The 20,224-nt window shown below is 35.8% G+C and overlaps 2 pseudogenes; both read right to left on the minus strand.

Annotated features, from left to right (window-relative positions):
- Positions 1-5,470: 5,470 nt before the first annotated feature.
- On the minus strand, positions 5,471-7,017 carry LOC124098077 (tubulin beta chain-like; annotated as a pseudogene).
- Positions 7,018-9,183: 2,166 nt separating this feature from the next.
- Positions 9,184-20,224, minus strand: part of LOC124098076 (fatty-acid amide hydrolase 2-like) — a 47,486-nt pseudogene continuing 36,445 nt past the window's right edge.

The following is a 20,224-nucleotide window of genomic DNA, read 5'->3' on the forward strand; positions in this document are numbered from 1 at the left end:
TAACAATCATAAATATATATGCCTCAAACAATGGTACAGCTATGTTCATCAAAATAACTCTGCTCAAGTTCAAGAGTCAAATTGACCACAACAGAATATTTGTGGGTGGCTTTAACACACCTCTCTCACCACTGGATATATCTTCCAAACAAAAGTTGAATAAAGAAAGTATAAAACTCAATAATACAATCAATAACTTAGTCTTTACTGACATATATGGAATATTTCAACCTGCATCAGGCAGATATACTTTCTTCTCAGTAGCACATGGATCCTTCTCTAAAATAGACCATATATTATGCCTCAAAGCAACTCTTAGCAAATACAAAAATGTAGAGATACTACCATGCATTTTATCAGATCATAATGGAATGATATTGGAAATCAAAAACAAAATAAAAAATAAAAATTTCTCCATCACCTTGAGACTAAACAATATGCTACTGAATGAACAATGGGTTACAGAAGACATCAAGGAGGAGATTAAAAAATTCTTAGAGGTAAATGGGAATATAGACACAACATATTGAAATCTCTGGGACACCATGAAAACAGCATTAAGAGGAAAATCCATTGCATGGAGTTCATTCCTTAAGAGAAGAAAAAAGTCAACAAATAAATGACCTCACACTATATCTCAAAGCCCCAGAAAAAGAAGAACAAAGCAGCAGTAAAAGCAGTAGAAAGCAAGAAATAATTAAAATTACAGCTGAAATCAATGGAATTAAAACAAAAGAAATAATTGAAAAAATTGACAAAACTAAAAGTTGGTTCTTTGAAAAAATAAATAAAATTGACAGACTCTTAGACACATTAATGAAGAGAAGGAGAGAGAGAACTCAAATCATCAGCATATGTGATAAAAAGCTAATATCACAACAGACACTACAGAAATACAGAGGATAGTTAGAAATTACTTTGAAATCTTATACTCCAATAAAATAGAAACCATTGAAGGCATCAACAAATTTCTTAAGTCATATGATTTTCCCAGATTGAGTCAGGAAGTTATACACAATTTAAACAGACAATATCAATTGAAGAAATGGAAGAAACCATCAAATCTTACCAACCAAGAAGGACTGGATGAATACACAGCCGATTTCTTCAAGACCTTTAAAGAAAAACTAATACTAATACCCTTCAATTTATTTCAGGAAATAGAAAAAAAGGCAGTAAATTCAAACTCATTCTACGAGGCCACTAATGTCCTGATCTCAAAACCAGGAAAATACACATAAAAGAAAGAAAACTTCAGACAAATATCTCTAATGATCATGGATGCAAAAATTCTCAGTAAAATTCTGGCAAATTGAATACAAAAACATATCAAAAAGATTGCTCCCCATGATCAAGTGGGATTCATCCCAGGGATGCAAGGTTGTTTCAACATATGGAAATCAATAAATTCGTCACATCAATAGACTTAAAGATAAGAATCATATGATCATCCCAATAGATACAAAAAAAAAAAAACATTTGACAAAATACAGCATGCCTTTATGTTCAAAACACTAGAAAAATTAGGGATAACAGGAACATATCTCAATATCATAAAGGCTATCTACACCAAGCTTCATGCCAACATCATTCTAAATGGAGAAAAATTGAAGGAATTCCCTATAAAAACTGTAACAAGACAGGGATGCCCTCTTTCACCACTTCTACTTAACATTGTTCTTGAAACACTGCCCAGAGCAACTAGACAGATGAAAGAAATTAAAGGATATGTATAGGAAAAGAAGAACTTAAACTAGCACTATATGCTGATGGTATGATTCTGTACCTAGAAGACCCAAAAATCTCCACCAGAAAACTTCTAGAACTAGTAAATGAATTCAGCAAAGTAGCAGGATATAAAATCAACACCCATAAATCAATGGCATTTCTATATATCAGTGACAAAGCTTCTGAGAAAGAAATGAGGAATACTACCCCATTCACAATAATCTCAAAAAAAAAAAGATACTTGGGAATCAACTTAACAAAAGAGATGAAAGATCTCTGCAATGAAAACTACAGAACCCTAAACAAACAAAAAAAAAAAATCAAAGAAGATGTTAGAAGATCTACCTTGCACTTGTATAGGCAGAATTAATATTATCAAAATGACCATACTACCAAAAGCACTATACAGATTTAGTGGAATTCCAATCAAAATCCCAATGGCATTCCTCATAGAAATAGGAATAACAATCATGAAATTCATCTGGAAAAAATAAGAGACCCAGAATAGCTAAAGCAATTTTCAACACAAAGAGTGAAGCAGAAGGCATCTCTATACCAGACCTTAAACTATACTATATTGCAATAGTAACAGAAACATCATGGTATTGACACCAATACAGACTGGTAGACCAATGGTACAGAATAGAGGATCCAGAGAAACCCACAAGCCTACAGTTATTTTATATTAGACAAAGGTGCCAAAAACACACACTGGAGAAAAGATAGCATCTTCAATAAAGGGTGCTGGGAAACTGGAAATCCATATGTAACAAAATAAAATTAAACCCCTTACTCTCACCATGCACAAAACTTAACTAAAAATGGATCAAGGACCTAGGAATTAAACCAGAGACTCTGTGTTTAATAGATGAAAAAGTAGGTCCTAATCTTCATCATGTGGGATTAGGCCCCAACTTCCTTAATACGACCCCTATAGTACAAGAATTAAAACCAAGAATCAATAAATGGAATGAAATCAAACTAAAAAGTTTCTTCTCAGCAAAAGAAACTATCTGAGGTGAACAGAGAGCCCATATCCTGGAAACAAATTTTTACCCCTCACAATCAGGTAGAGCACTGATCTATAGGGTTCATAAATAACTCAAAAAGCTAAGCACACACACACACACACAAAAAAAAAAAATAACCCAATCAAAAAATGGGCCAAGGACCTGAATAGACACTTCTCAGAAGAGAATATACAGTCAGTCAACAAATATATGAAAAAATGCTCATCATCTCTAGCAATCAGATAAATGCAAATCAAAACTACTCTAAGATATCATCTCACTCCAATCAGAATTGTAGGTACTATAAAGACAAACAACAATAAGTTGGAGAGGATGGGCGGGAGGGGGAGACTCATGCATTGCTGGTTGGACTGCAATTTGGTACAGCCAATATGGAAAGCAGTATGGAGATTCCTTGAAAATCTGGAAATGCAACCACCATTTGACCCAGCTATCTCTCTCCTCAAACTATACCCAAAGGACTTAAAAACAGCCTACTACAGAGACACAGCCACATTAATGTTTATAGCAGCACAATTCACAATAGCTAAATTGTGGAGCTAACCTAGATGGCCATCAGTGGATAAAGGAATAAAAAAAAATTGTGGCATATATACACAATGGAATTTACTCAGCATTGAAAGAGAATAAAATCATGACATTTGCAGGTAAATGGGTGGCATTGGGGAAGATAATGCTAAGTGAAGTTAGCCAATCCCCCAAAACAAATACCAAATGTTTTCTCTGATATGAGGAGGCTGACTCATACTGGGGTAGGGAGGGGGAGCATGGGAGAATTAGATGAATTCTAGATATAGAAGAGGGGTGGGAGCAAAAGGGCGGGGGCAGGGAATCAGCAAGGGCTGTGGAAGGTGATGGACATCATTATCCAAAGTACATATATGAAGAGGCCATTTGGGTGTCAACATACACTCTATATAAACAGAGATATGAAAAATTATGATATATATGTGTAATAAGAATTGTAATGCAAAAAAACAAAAGAAAGTATATGTATAAAGGCATGAATTGACATGGACATACTCTATATACAAAGATATGAATAAGTGTACTCTATATATGTAATAAGAATTGTAATGCATTCCGATGTCATGTATTTTTTAAAAAATAAAATCAATGAAACAAAAAGTAAAATAAATAAATAAATGCTTTCACAAATGTCTTAAAAGTAAATAAAAGAAAAAAAAACAACTGTAAAAAATAATTAAAAATCCAGTAGAATAGACGGAAGTGAATGAGGGAGGGAGGAAGGGAATGTAAGGGGATGTCCCAGTGACTGAATTAGACCAAATTATTTTCCATTATTTTATAATTATGTCAAAATTAATCTTATTGTTATGTTTAACTCAAAAGAACCAATAAAAAATAACAAAAGTGAATCATGGTATTATGTATAATTAGGATTCAATAAAAAAAAGCTCAATATTGTATTAAAAATCTTCACTCACAAACCTCATAGCAATACTTCATAATAGAATTTTATTTGACATAATTGTATCCAATATATGTTCAAGTTTTTAGTTATTTCATAAAATTTCATACAGATACATGCGAATTAAGTACCCTGTAAGTGCATAATAAATGTTAAAATACTTAGCATTTAACATTAAATATTTCTGTTTTAAGATAAAGTTTAATATTTAAAAATTTTTTTTCTCCATTATGAAAGGACAAATAAGTCACAGAAAATCAGATAAATTTCATATATAAAAACTCAAACAGAAATATAATTCTCAAGTGAAACATTTATAAGCATATTATTTCACTTCATGTAATAATTGTACTAAGTGCAATTATTAAATCTTTTTTTTTCCAATTCCCATTTATTTTTGGCTCTTGGGGCAATGCCATCTTTTCAATATGAAAAAAATCAGCAAGTTCAACACAAATTAGAAATTTGAAGGGTAGGATAGGACAAAATCAACAGTAGGAAGGAAAAAGCAATAGCAAAAGAAATGAGATGTTCTTTAAAAAAGGGTTTTGTTGCCCCTCCTCTGGAGTGACTCACATTTAGGTGGTACATACCTTTCCACATATCAGACATGTTACTCTTTGGAGGGGGTTGAAAAATAGGGCTTTGTTGGGAGGGCAATTCTGGAAGCTTCAGGACAAAGGCTGGTCTTCTCTTTTTTGAAATGCACTGTGAGAAAGGTGAAGCAGAAAGAGGAAGGATTCACCTCTCAGAATGGGGCAGATACCTCCAAAGGGAGAGCACAACACGGGACAGCTGAGAGGGAGGATTCAAATGGAAATAATTCTGTTAACAACTCTTCTGAAGCTGAGAGATGGAACATGGAAGTGACTAAAAATGACTGTAAAAGCATAGATTCCTCTCTTTAAAAAACTGTCCTAAAATGAAAAATTCCATCCTCATCACAAGTGATTCCTACCTGCTGCTACCTTCTACCTCGTACTATTTTTCCTTAGGATGGTGGCCACAAAAAGCACCTGGCTAGTTCTAAATGAGATCTGGACAAGAACCAGCTTCTTGGGAGAATCATTTTGGAAATAGATGATATTAAATGGACAGATGGGAAAAATAGGTACCAGAAAGAAATGCAGGGTAATCCAGCATGGAAGAAATTTAAGTTTGCCAGAGTGGAAAGAGGAGACATTCAAGAAACAAATATTTATTGAGCACCTAATATGGGTCAGGCACTGTTCTGCATGCCTTCCAAAAGGAAAGAAAAGGAAAAAAAAAGGCAGTTAACACAAATTCTGAAGAAAGGGGCAGCAGAAGGCTGGGGAACTGAGAAGCCTGAGGTGATGGGGGAGCTGCCTTAGGCTTCCTCTTCAGCCTCCTCACCAAAATTCTCTTCCTCTTCTGCAGTGGTATCCTCGTACTGCTGGTACTCAGAGACAAGGTCGTTCATGTTGCTCTCAGCCTTGGTGAACTCCATCTCGTCCACACCCTCACCTGTGTACCAGTGGAGGAAGGTCTTTCGGTGGAACATGGCAGTGAACTGCTCTGAGATGCGCTTGAAGAGCTCCTGGATGGGTGTGCTGTTGCCAGTGAAGGTAACTGCCATCTTGAGGCCAAGAAGTGGGATGTCACAGACAGCTGTCTTGACATTGTGGGGATCCATTCCACGAAGTAGCTGCTATTCTCGTTCTGCACGTTCAGCATCTGCTCGTCTTCCTCCTTCATGGACATCTGTCCACGGAAGACTGCAGCCATGGTGAGGTACCGACCATGGCGGGGGTCACAGGCAGCCATCATATTCTTCACATCAAAGACCTGCTGGGTGAGTTCAGGCACAGTGAGGGCCCAATACTGCTGTCTTCCATGGCTGGTAAGAGGGGCAAAGCTAAGCATGAAGAAGTGGAAACATGGGAAGTGCACCATGTTGACTGCTAACTTGCGGAGGTCAGAATTGAGCTTGCCAGGGAAGCAGAGGCAGGTAGTGACACCACTCATGGTGGCTGAGACAAGGTTGTTCAGGTCTCCGTAGGTTGGTGTGGTCAGCTTGAGGGTACGGAAGCAGATGCCATAAAGGGCCTCGTTGTCAATGCAGTTGGTCTCATCAGTGTTCTCTACCAAATGATGGATGGAGAGGGTGGCATTTTAGGGCTCAACCACAGTATCGGACACTTTGGGTGAGGGTACTATACTGAAGGTGTTCATGATGTGGTCAGGATACTCTTCATGATGCGATCAGGATCTTGCTAATGAGCAGGGTGCCAGCTCATTCCGGAGCCTGTGCTCCCTCCCAGAGAGTGGGTCAGCTCGAAGCCCTGCAGGCAGTCATAGCTCTCTGCCTCCCTCCGCACCACAGCCAGGACTGAGTCAACCACCTCAGCCCCTTCTGTATAGTGACCCTTGGCCCAGTTGTTACCTGCCCCATACTGACCAAAAACAAAGTTATCTGTTCTGAAGATCTAGCCAAAAGGACCTGAGCGAACAGAGTCCATAGTCCCAGGTTCTAGCTCCACCAGGATAGCACGAGGAACATATTTGCCACCTGTGGCTTCATTGTAGTACACGGAGATGCAGTCCAGCTGCAGGTCACTGTTCCCATGGTAGGCACCAGTGGGGTCCATGCAGTGTTCATCACTGATCACCTCCCAGAATTTGGCCCTGATCTGGTTGCCACACTGACCGGCCTGGATGTGCACGATTTCCCTCATGGCTAGAATTTATTTTAGTTTATTTTTGCTCGCCTCAATGTATGGTCGGGACAAGGAAATATGTAATTTGTTTTCTGTGCTGGTCGCGAGCTGAAAGAGGGAACATGCCCGGGAGGATGGAGCAGCGAGATTCAAATGCGACGGCAGGAAGATTCTCTATTAAATCTTATAATACAGTTCATACTATATGTGAAAAGTTTTACTTCTTCTACTCACCATTATAACATACAAAATCACCTTTGGTATTTATACACTTTCATAAACTTGGCTTTAAATGATTAAAAACAATTCTATTGTATTCATTAAAGATAATTTATTTCCTATTCCTCTGTTATTACACCACTGGGTTGTTTCCAAATAACTTATTATAAATCTTGCTGTATTGTTCATCTTTATGAAAAAAATCATATATAGTGTATGATAGTTTTACTGTAGTCCAGCTTCAGTGCAAAACTGGTATGTACGATTTTCAGGCCAAACCATAAACAATTACAAAGGCTTTATCTGGCAAGCTTCACCAGACATGGTGCATAATTAATGCACTGCAGTATGTAAAAAGATGTAGCAGTCAGTCTCAGACTCCTTTGGCAAGTTATGGTCTTACACATATTTTTATTACTAAGCAAAGGCACATGAATTTTTTGATCTATTTACATGAGGTCTTTGATATAGTCCTACTTCAGGACTTGCCAGCCCTGGGGAGGAGGGAGAAACCTTGATGACACTTTTACCCATTCTGATACAATACTCAGAAGCTTTCTACCTGGAACCCCCCTCTCTCACCCTATTTTATCATTGGAGTCCAAAAACTGTTGAAGACATCTGTTCAGAGATCCCAGAATAGTGAGAAGACCCCCACATCTGAAGGTTTTATCTCTTATTATAATACTAAAGTAAGTTATGAAAAATTCACTGTTGCTTCCATTTTGCTTTGCTTTTATTTTCTTTCATGACAAATAATAGCCTGGATATGTCTCCATTGCAAAGGGCCCTTTATATTATTTAGGGAGATAAATCATGATTTTTTTTTGTTTCAATTAAGCTACCATAAGACAATTCAAGATTTATTTAAATACTTGATGTCTGTATACTACTTTCCCTCAAATGAATTGTCATGGCTACATATAAGGAAGAGAATATTAGTGACTACCATGCCATCAAGATATTTGGAAAAAACTTAACTCTTTCAAATAATATTTGAATATGTACTTTAAATTATCTTTTTATTAAAATTTCTTCTGTTTCTATCAAAATAACATAGCCATTAAAGGCACAATAGAAAACTTTCTGGTAATAGGGACTTCATAAGTAGAACTATGTGATTATAAAAAATAATGAAGAGTTTCTATTATTCAATATTTACTAGGTTCTCAGATCCATGTTTCCAACTTCCATAATAAATGAGAAAATTCTAGTACCTTCAGAATTGGGTATATCTCAGATGCTTTGTGTACACCATATTATTTAACTGGGAACACATGAAATGAAAAGCATTTCACTTAACCCACTCAATTACAAAGATAGCACATAATTTTATTACTCTTATTTTGTAGAGTAAAACAATAAAAAAACTGACAGTATAAATAACTTAATGAGAATAAAGCAAGCTACTCTTTGAAAAAGTTATGATTAAATGTCAGCTTGATGTAATTCAAATAATTTATATTCACTTCAGTTTTCTCAATATAAAGAATGAGCATACCTGCAATATCCAACTCCCTTGAATATTTAAAGGGATGGCATATATATCATGCCAGAAGTACACATTTGGTACTCAAGGTACAATTTCTTACAATAACAGCAATCATCAATTGTTCAACAAGTGTGCATTAACCATGCTAATTTGGTGAGCTTTTGAACTGAACTTATTGTACAAGAGCAGTGATTACTATTTTATAAGTTGATTCATCAAAATATCATTGAGTGGGATTATTTCTAGGGTCAAATATATTTTACAAATTTAAAATTGAGATATTGAAATCCAAAATACAGAAAATTCTCACCAGATTTAGAAATTATTATACACGTGTTTGAAGAGCACTACTTAACTTGGTAGTGATGTAGGCTTATGCATTATGTATGGTTTCTAATCCAGTAAAATGGTCATCAGAACATCAGAATAAATTTGCAGCAAATGAATGGCATATAATACACAGGACAGTTTTTGGTACATAATGATATATTAGAATATGGTGAGTGTGGATAAAGTTATCCATATGTTGCATCTTTCCTCAAATATTGAGATTGGTTCTCATTAGGTTATTTTTGGTAGAATGATCTTCTCTTCCTTTATCTATCAAACAAGTAAATAAATGAAGATGATTTACATACCAATGGAAGGAACAGTGTATACTGACAAACCCAAGCACCATTTGATAAATTCCCAAAGAGGATTAACTTGTTTTCCATGGTCACCAAGGAGATCCACAAATTTTACAGGTTTCTGAGATTTAGGTAAGAAAGAAAACACAAGAATATTTTCTGAAAAAATAGAGTTAATGAAAAAATAGACTGTTAGAGTCTGTAAACAAGTCAGGATGGTGTCTGGCAAATGTTAGAGTCTGTAAACAAGTCTGGATGGCGCCTGGCATTTTGCCAGAGGGAGTGGTTTATGAAGTAACGCCAGTGAGCCATTAAGTGTGGAGATTCCTTATTGGTTGACTGCTGTATCTAGTTAATTAAGATAATCTGTATGGAATGTATAAATACCTCTCCTGTCCTACAATAAACGGCTCCCACTCCTGCTGTATCAATCTACACAAGTTGCTCATCACCTCCCCCCCCCCCCCCAGTTATTCTGCTGCAGCCGGACTGCGGCAGATGGTGGCCCATACCGGGAGCCCCGGGACACTCGGGGGTAAGTGATGGAACAAAAAAAAAAAAAAAAGCTGCCTGTCCCTAGATAGGATGGGAACAAATCTGCTTGTCCCTAGGCAGATAGGGCGAGAGGAAAAATGGCAATTTCGAGAAAATGGAGAAGATTGATCCAGTATGTTTCTGTCTTGTTTTGTCTTGAAATGTTGTATTGTCTTTGTGATGAAAATATAGAAGGGGTGAGAAGTAAATTACTAAGGGAAGGAGGCACCCCAGTGGAACCAAGAATAGTTAGGGCATGTATTGATAAAAGCCCAGGAACTCTAGTCAGAAAGAAAAAGAAAGTTCAGAAGAAGAAAGATTATCAGGAAAAAAGTTGCAGCAAAATGCTATTACTAAATACTTTTCATTACCAGAGGGTGCATGAATGGGAATCGTCACGGTGGCTGCCATGTGTGAGAGCAGGTCATGGCACAGCAAGGACTTCCCAAGCGGCAATGGCCTGCTCTTCCCTGCTCCCCGCCCGGGGAGCGGGACGCCACTGCGAGAGCCCAAATCAAAACCTGACCCGGAGGCACAGTCTCGCAGGCTCTTGCTCCCTGTGCCCAGTGGCAGTTTGAGTCCAGAACACTCCCCGGACTCTCTCCGGGGCCATCTGGGGCTGCCTGGACGCTGCAGGCGGAAGATGGCCCTCGTCACTGAAGTTTGGTCATTTTCAATGCCAATAACTAAGGTACAATGGTTCTCCCACACCTGGAGGCTAATGAGTAATGAGCACTATTAAGGCTTATTTAAAATGTAAAAAAAAAAACCTTGAGATAATGTATTAAATTGTTCAGAAGGTTGTTTTCTTAGTGGAATGCTACAGGATTTTCTTTAGCCAGCATCCGGAGTTCCTGCCTTCGTCCCAGTGCTGGTGAGGACCAGGGTGGAAGAATTTCCAGTGTTGCTGAGAACCAGAAGAGACTTCGGCTGAGAAATGGACAAAACTTCGGACCAAGCTAGCTGCCTGCAGAACTTACCTGGACTGTGATTTAAGCTAGCTGCCTGCAGAACATACCTGGACTGTGATTTACCTGGACTGTGAGTTAATCTATTGAGACACTTCTTTACCTGGACTGAGACAACAAACTGTAATCTACAACAAATTGTAACTCAGTATCTTTGCTAATGGTGTCATTGCTGGTATAATTTTTCCAAGGGCTCCTTGCATGAAGCCATCAATTGGCTTGGGATTGTGGAATTTTGTATCCTCCCCTTCTGTTTGTAGCAGATTATTTATGGTTTTTGTGTAAAAACCACTATGGTCATTATTTAAATTAAACAAAAGGGGAACATGTTAGAGTCTGTAAACAAGTCTGGATTGCGCCTGGCATTTTGCCAGAGGGGGTGGTTTGTGAAGTAAGCCAGTGAGCCATTAAGTGTGGAGATTCCTTATTGGTTGACTGTTGTATAGAGTTTATGTTAATTAAGATAAGCTGTGTGGAATGTATAAATACCCCTCCTGTCCTACAATAAACGGCTCCCACTCCTGCTGTATCAATCTACACAAGTTGCTTGTCACCCCCCGGTTATTTTGCTGCAGCCGGACTGCGGCAATAGACAATATCATTAGCCATCAGAGAAATGTGAATCAAAATTATAATGTGATATCATCTTTCCATAGTTAGATTTTTATTACCAAACAACAACAACAACAAAAACAAATGCTAGCAAGTATGTAGGAAAAAAAAAAGAATGCTCATACACTGTTGATGGGAATGTAAATTTATACAAGTATTATGGATGCTACTCAAAAAAAAACTAGCAATAGATGTACCACATTGATCCAGCTATCCCACTTGTGGATACATAATCAAAGTAAATAAAATCATCATATCAAGGGGATCACATGCCCTTGTTTATTTTGACACTATTCACAATAATTAAGATATGGAATCAACCTAGTAATCCATCAATGTATGAATCAATAAGTTTATACATATACATGTATATTCACACATGTATGTACACATAAATAGACTGAAATATTATTCAGGATTAAAGAAGAAAAAAATTCTGCTATTTGCAAGAAAAAGAATTGAACTGAAGGAAGTTATGTTATTTGAAGTAAGCAAGAAACAGGAAGACAAGTACTACATATTCTCTTTCCTATGTGGTAGTAATTAAAAAGATTTAATGAATGTATAGTAGTGATTATTAGAGATTGGGATGTATTGTGGGAAGGATGAATGAATGAAGGCTGGATTTTAACAATTCATACTATAAGCATGTATTTAGATATCACACTAAATCCCATTAATATGTATAACATTTACATAGTACTCAAAAGAGAACATAATTCTAAAATCATGTGATTAAGGCAAAAATGTGTGCAGGAGACTAGCCCAGAAAGCACAAACCTGATTCTGTGCACAAAGTAAAATATTTTGAAATCCTAGAATTTTGAAAGAAAGAAATGCATAAAAGAGAATAGTATTCCCAGTCACAGCATCATCATCTGATTTCTTTGTCAAGAACTTTATTACATAAAGTTTATACCTGGGATAGATAAACTGGAGAACAGAACCATGATTTTTTGCATATGGTTAAATAGTATTTGACTTTGTCCTGAAGTGTTTGTGCTAAACAGGGGTCAGTGGCTTCTTGGAAAATGGTGGTGATAATGAGGATAGCAGAGGACACACATTGAGTTAAAGTACCTATACTTAGATATTCACCAAAGATGAGAAAACTGAAGATAAATAAGTACATGAAATACTCCATTTAAAAAGAAGAAGAAGAAGAAGCAATAAGCATCCCAACAGATGGGTAGACATACAAGCAGCATGAAAAAGCAACAAAATGACCCAAATTGAGAAGAACACAGAGACAATTTACTCCAATGACACCATAGTAGAGGAAATGTCAGATAAAGAATTTAGAAAGTTCATAGATAACTTGTGCAATGAGCTAAAAATGATGTAAGGATAAAAATTAGAGAGAAAAGACAGGAAGTGAAACATTATTTCAAAAAAGAGAGATGATGAAAAAGAACAAAAGAGAAAAACTTAAATGAAAACTCAATCAAATTGAAAAATCAATAAATAGCATCACCAATATATGAACCACTTTGAAGCTAGATTTTCAGGACTTGAAGAAAAAGAATATAATCCTGAAAATAAAGCTGACAATATAGAAAAGATGTTAAGAGACCATGAACAGAATATTCAAGAAATCTGTGATAATATCAAGAGATAAAATTTAAGAATCATTGATGTAGATATGGCTCTAAAATAGAAACTAAAGAAATGCACAACCTTTTCAATGAAATACTAGAATTTTTTCAAATTGTAGGAATGAGACTTGAATCCAAATATAATATCCATGTGGAACTCAAAATAGGCAAGATCAAAAAACATGGACTCTAAGACACATTTTAATGAAAATGCCTAATATACAGAATCAGGCTAGAATTTTAAAAGCCACAAGAGAAAAAACAGCAAGTCAAATTTAGAGGAAGATCAATTCAGATTTCAATTGATTTCTCAGCCCAGATCATAAAAGCTAGGAGGGTTGCAATAATAATGAAATCAGTAATGAAAGAAAATAGGTGCCAAGCAAGAATACTTCATTCAGAAAACTTGTCCTTCAGAATTAAAGATGAAAGAAAAACCTGTGAGAAACACAAATAAAAAAAATTATAAACACTAAGTCTGCACTACAAAACATATAAAATAAAGTATTTCATGCAGAATAAAAAATAAAAATGAAAACAAGCACAGGGATGAATTGCACCAGAATAGTTAATTAAAGAAAAATCAATTATGAATTGACCAATAGAAATAAATCAAAATAGAAGGAAATAAAACCTATCTATGTATAGTAACACTGACTGTAAATGGTCTAAACTCTTCAATAAAAGGACATAGATTGGCATGTTGGATTAAAAAACAAAATCCAAAAATAGGTTGTTTGCAAGAGACTCACCTCAGATTGACAGATTAAATGCAAAAGATAACGTTTGCTGAAATTAAGCAGGGTAGCTACTCTCATGTCAGATAAAGTGAACTTCAAATGAAAATTAATCAAAAGAGACAAAAATGGTCACATCATAAAGGTTAAAGGAATCATCCAAAAAAACCAAAATGATTATAAATATTCATGCAACCCCCAAAGATGCATCTATGTACATAAACCCTCCCCAATATAAAGAATTTAATGGACCATATACTATAATACTGGGTAATTTAAATACACCCCTCATACCATGCAATAAGTCATCCAGACATAAACTAAGTAAAGATTCTTCATAACTGAAAATATTGTTAATCAAATTGACTTAACAGACATTTACAGAATATTTCATCCATCTATGACTAAATTCACCTTCTTCTCACCAGCTCATTTAATTTCTAAAATGGATCTTATTTTAGATCACAAATGCAAATCATAGGAAAAAACAAAGTAGAATTTATTCATTCAATGGAACAAAATTAAACATAAAAAAAACATGATAAAAATTAGAAAACATTCTAACATCTGGCAACTTAATAATACACTGTATTGAATGATGAATAAACAGTAGAAGAAATTAGGGGAGAAGTGAAAAATTCTTAGAAATATGTGGGAATAGTGATACAAAATTTTAAAATTTCTGGGACAGTATGAAAGTAATTATAAGAGGACAATTTGTACAACTGACTTTCTACATCAAAAAATAAAAGATACCAAATAAATAATCTAATTTTAGACTTCAAGGCCATAGAAAAAGAGGAATAAACAAACCACCAGAATGAGCAGAAGACAGGGAATAATTAAAATCAGAGCTTAAATTAAAGAAATTGAGACTAAAAAATAATAAAAAGTATAAATAAAACAAAGAATTGTTTATTTGAAAGAATAAGCAAAATTGATAAACTCCTACCTATACTAACAAAAAGAAACAGAAGATACACATAAAGGGATAGAAATAGGAAAAAAAGAAATCTATTTCTCTCTTTGCCCATGACATTATCTTATAAATCAGTGACGCAGGACACTTCACCAGAAAAATTCTAGAGTTAGAAGTACATTTGGTAAAGTAGAAGGATACAAGATCAACATGTATAATCAATCACTTTTCTATAAACTGAGAATGAATCTGCTGAAAAACATATTTTTTAAAAACTATGCCATTTAAAATAACTCCAATTAAAATAAAATTAACTGGGTTTTGATTTCCATTTCTCTAATTGCGAGAGATGATGAACATTTTTTTAATATGTTTGTTGATCAATTGCATTTCTTCCTCTGTGAATTGTCCAGTTCCTTAGCCCATTTATTGATTGGGCTATTTGATTTCTTTGGTGTTAACTTTTTTGAGTTCTTTTTATATCCTATCTGAGGTGCATGTGGTTAAGATTTTCTCCTCCTTTATACCCAAGGAAATTAAAATCATCATACTACAGTGACACAGCCTCATCAATGTTTATAGCAGCTCAATTTATAATAGCTAAACTATGGAACCAAACTAGATGCCCTTCAACAGATGAATGGATAAAGAAAATGTGGTACATATACACAGTGGAATATTACTCAGCCTCCAAGAAGAATGAAATTATGACATTTGCAGGTAAATGGATGAAGCTGGAGAATATCATGTTAAGCAAAATAAGCCAATCCCCTTTCCCAAAACAAAGGCCAAATATTTTCTGTGATAAGCAGATGCTAATCCATGGTTGGGGGCATGGGTTGGTATGAATGAAGGAACTTTGGATTGTGCAGAGGGGAGTGAGGGGAGGGGAATGGTTGTGAGGATGGGAAGAATAGTGAAATGAGATGGACATTATTATCCTATATACATGTATGATTACATTACCAGTGTGACTCTGTGTCATGTACAGCCAGAAGAATGAGAAGTTGTGCTCCATTTGTCTACATGTGTCAAAATGCATTCTATGCTATGTAGAATGCATTACAATACATTTAAAAGTAAAAAAGGTAAACAAATGAAATACATGGGAATTAATCTAATTAAGTAGGTGAAAGACATATAGAGTGAAAACTATAGAACACTGAAAAAATTGAATAAGAACCCAGAAGATGGAAAGACCTCCAATGTTATTGGATACACAGAAATAATATTGTCAAAATGGCCATACTACCAAACAACTTATAGAGAATCAATGCAAACACACACACATACACACACACACACAAAAAAAAAAGACACAATGGCTTTTTTCACAGAGCTAGAAGAAATTATAATATTTATTTGGGGGCTGGGTTTGAGGCTCAGTGATACAGCCCTTGCCTCGTATTTGTGGGGGCACTGGGTTTGATACTCCACACCACATAAATAAATAAAATAGAGGTATTGTTTTCATTTACGACCAAAATTTTTGAAAGGTTTAAAAATAATTTGGAATAATTAAAGATCCAGAATAATCAAAGCAATACTGAGAAAGAAGAGAAATCCTAGAGGCATCACAATACCATAACTCAGATTACATAACAGAGTTATAATAACAAAAATAGCATGGTACTGACCCCTAAACAAACATAAAGAACAATTGAATAGAAGACAGAGACAAACACACATAGATACAGGCAGATGATACCTTGGAATAAAGACTATGGATCATAAAATGTCCACATCCCTTTTACTTATTAAAAGCTTCATGTACCAACTATACCCTCTTCCTGTTCTGAGGAAATAACTTATTAGTGAGTGATTATGACTACTGGCTCTGTGTCAGGCATCATATTATAGTTAGGAAAATAACAGATTTTTATTCCCTTTAAGTCTTTGGAGGCTTTTAAATTTCAGAACAAATTTTAATAATCATCATGCATGTTAAGGGTCACTCCAAATGTAAAGATTGGAAGTGGACCCTGAATTGGGTTTTTGTTACTAATCTTTTCCTTTATTTATGATGCAACACTCTGATTATTGAGCTATATCTCAGGCAAACATCCTCCACTTATAGATTTACATAAACTTTTAGGACATTTCCAAGATTTTTATATGAAGAAAAATGTCTATTTCTTTAAAACAAGTTACTTTTTATTTATATTTTAAAGTAGTAAGGGATGCATGAGTTCTTCTTATTGAGAGGCTGCTACATGTCACACAATTCACAAGTAATACTCTTAATCCATATAATAGTCCTGTAACATAAGTATCTACTTAATTTTATATCTCTATTGAGGAATAGGTAAATAACCTGCCTCCGACACCAAAACTAGGAAGTGGCCTGTGATTCAAATTTGGGCCTGTCACAATCTATAAAAACACTCCTATTAGCCTATATAAAGTAAAATTAAAACATAAACCTTAACTGACTTCCATATTAGGGATGGGCCTACTCTTTGATCATACAATCATATATTCTTATACCAGAATAGCACTCACTAATCAAAGCTTTTCTTTAAATATTTCATTTTTTCTTACTTTTCCTATTATTTTCTCTATGTCTTCAAGTATATGACTTGCAAAAGAATATGAAAAATTACTTATAGAAAGAAAGAAGAAAGAAAAAAGTGAACATACCTTTCCATCATGTCCCTTTGTTGACCTCATTATAATCCACCATTGAAAAGAATACTTCATTTCCTTCAGTTTAACATGTTGAACTGAGGCACCTAGAATATTTTCAAGGTGGGCCACAACCTTATAAAATAAATATAAAATAGACAAATATGATAAGAACTTATACCATTGGATACTGATGTTAGCAAAATGGAAGACTATGGAGGTTTAAGTTCTTGTTCCCCTACAAAAATACCAAAAATGACATGTAGACTAATATAGCATTTTGAGATAACCAGAACTAATTGAGAAACAATTGCAACAAGGAAAATACATATAAAAGAACACAATGAAATTTCTAGGAAATATCATGGCATTTTTGCTCACCCTAGCCACCGCATTGCACGGGGAAAAGAGCAGTTGGGAAGAAGGTATTGGATTATTGATTACACCCTCTCTCAGTTTGAAAGTAAAAGAGTAGAACTTGCTTGGAAACTTCTTGTTTGTCTTGGGGCAGCCCAAGGGACTGGTTGCTGTCTTCCCTGACTTGTAGCACTGACAGGAATAGTAGCATATTTTGCAAATTGAGTTAGAAATTGCTTAATTTAATGGAGTGGTGGGAGGTATATCATGTCTGATCTGCAAAGTTACTGCAGAACTGTGTATGCTTATAGACATAATATTACAGGAAGAGAAATCAAATACAACTAAATCCTTGAGAATAAGCAGGAGTAAGACACTGATGATTATCCTCAGGATCACATTATTGCTTCTAGATCTGTAACTACATCCAAGTCCTAGCAGGCCCATAATGGTGAGACACAAATTTTGACCCTTTAGGTGCAATAAACTCCTAAAAAAATCTTCGTGGTTTTTCAATTTACACATAAAAAACTACAAGGTATAGACATATAAATGGATAACAAATATATACAACAATGGTAAAAGGGACATAAAGTTGGAATGGGGTTACAAATGGCTCTAAAAAAGTTGAGAAAAATGTTCTACAAAATGTAGCCTATGGTAAATGAAGTTAAAATTCCAGTCTGCTGGGTGCAGTGGCACATGCCTATAATCCCAGCAGCTCAGAAGGCTGAAGCAGGAGGATCATAAGTTAAAACACTCTCAGCAACTTAGCAGGCCCTAAGGAACTCAGTCAGTCCCTGTCTTTAAATAAAACACAAAAAGTGCTTGGGATGTGCACAGTGGTTAACTGCCCCTGAATTAAATCCCTGGTATTAAAAAATCCAGTCCTGGATTGTTATTCTACAGAGTAAAATAACCAAAAACTTAGTAAAGATGGACTATTGATTAATATTTCTAAATGTTTGGATCTTTTATTCTATACTAATTGTGAGAAACAACTTTGAAATGCTCCGTGATCACATTTCTCTATAAATCAGAAATTACAATGGTAAGAGCCACTATTAAACTTAGAAAACTAAATTCCATAGGGATAACTATATCCCCAAGTGTCAGAGTTAAAGTGGCAGTATTTAATTGACAAAGATTTTGTGGGCATAATGCCCACCAAAAAGATTCTTAGAAGAAATCAAAGCAGAAATTAGAATACTTTGGCTTACATGAACATACAGCACTGGCTAGTTGATCATGTTTTCAGCAGTGAAATAGATGAGAATTCCATTATGCAGAAGAGTCTGCATCAATTGAACAAAAATCTTAGTTGACCAAAATCCTGACTCCTCTACAATATGCTGTGAGACAAAAGTTGATCAGAGAGGAATGCACTGAGACACAATACTGGTCAGAGTTTTGGAGAGACTCAGAAACTCTGGTTGTTGGAACAGAAAACAAGTAAAAAAATGTAGACTCTGAACAGGGGAGGTTTGGGGGAAGTTTAGCAAAGGAAGGAAAATAAAAATACAAACTGACAATTTTCAGAACTAATAGAAAAAAAAGAAAACCAGACCAAGTTAAGCCGTGGAAGAAACTGCAAAGCACTTAGCAAGAAGTAAACAGCTTATCTGAAATTGCTGGTGAAAAACCAGCAGGCAGCCATTTTTGTAGAGACCATACCTAAGCCTACTTTTCTATAAGGCATTAAATTTATGCCTTCACCCCAAATACAGATACCAAAGAATACTATCAAAGGGAATACCTTTGAAATGGGCTGTCTAAGTAATATGTTCATGGACAAGGGGAGTGGCATGGAGTGGAAGAGAGAGCAAGTTACGATCAGGGAGTACGGCATGGGGTGGCAGCAAGGGCCTCAGCTACTGCCGTAGGTGTATGAGCCACAACAGACTGCAGAAGACACCAGGTCTCCACAGTGCCACTTGCAGTGCAGATATCAGTCACCATAAAGTGCTCACCAGAAGTGAGCCCCAACAGCCAGTAGACGACAAATGCAAACAAGCACCACAATGCGTACGACAGAAACAGTCCACAGACATGTGTCTCACAGATCTTGGGCACCACAGAGTCTGCTCAGACACATCCAATGGCACAAAGGCCCCAGAAGGCAGCGGAAGCTGCCTGTGGTCGAACACTGCCACATGCACCATGTATGTAACCTGTAGATATGTGCTGCACAGATGCTGGTGACTGCATGCCCAGATGCAGACCCATCAACACAAGAGTTGAGAACAGCTGTCACAGACCTCCAAAAGGCCACCCAGCAACACTACCACTGGGCTACTATGTTGTGATGTTATCTGCCATTCCTCAAGCATCCCAAAATCTAAACAGATGAGTTCACATCTGTTTTGACAACTCCAAGCACACAAAATATTTTTAGAGGTTCACCAAATCTGCATCTTCAATGAAGAATAGACATGAATGCTAACCCACAAACAACTTGTCATAGTTTCCTCTGACCCTCCAAAAAAGCTATGGTGCCTGTAAAAACCAAAAAAATTGAGGGAGCCTCCTATATTTTCATCTGAAGTGGGCTGGTTAGGTTTCTATCTCCATGAACTAAGAAACACAGAGATAAAGATAGAAGATGTGGGCATTTAATAATCTTCCCCAAAGCTGATGAAATACAAATCTGGAAGGTCTCCCAAAATGT

The sequence above is a fragment of the Marmota monax genome, unplaced genomic scaffold, assembly GCF_021218885.2.
Source record: "Marmota monax isolate L192 unplaced genomic scaffold, Marmota_monax_Labrador192_F-V1.1 WCK01_AAM20220418_F8-fsc00374, whole genome shotgun sequence".
Lineage (NCBI taxonomy): Eukaryota > Metazoa > Chordata > Mammalia > Rodentia > Sciuridae > Marmota > Marmota monax.